Here is a 726-nt window from a genome sequence, read left to right on the forward strand (position 1 = left end):
TGGAAAGCGGACGTTAAACGATGATGATGATGATGATACACATGCATGTACATTCCTACATAAACATAATTTCTAACTTGTATAACTGGTCGAACATTCAGATATATATTTTTTATATGCACACAAACACACACACACACACACATATATACATATATATATATAATATGAATTATATGGGTACAGGACGTCACCAACAGTAAACAACATGAAATACGAAAACAAATGACTTAAATACGCAAAAATGAGAGAAAAAAGGACAAGTAATACAAAGAATGACCCTTCATCAATTGTCGACTCTCTATCTACACCCCATTTCGAGCAATCGACAATATGAGGCTTTACATATACAAACATACATACATGTATACATATATACATACATAAATATATATATAAATACATATATATGTATATATATTTACATACATCTACATAGATATAGTCATATACAGATACCTATACATATACATAGTTATACACACATATATATATATATACACATCTATGAGTACACATACATACAGACATATATGGACACACACACACACACGCACACATATATATATATATATATGTATGTATGTATGTATGTATATAGTCATACAGATCTGCATACATATACACTTTGAGATAGGATATACATTTGCAAAAATAATATACTGAATTACATGTGTGGATATACTCATGCACTGACCTAGAGATACATGCATATACACACAAAAA

Source organism: Octopus bimaculoides, chromosome 7 (genome assembly GCF_001194135.2).
Source record: "Octopus bimaculoides isolate UCB-OBI-ISO-001 chromosome 7, ASM119413v2, whole genome shotgun sequence".
Taxonomy (NCBI): Eukaryota; Metazoa; Mollusca; class Cephalopoda; order Octopoda; family Octopodidae; genus Octopus; species Octopus bimaculoides.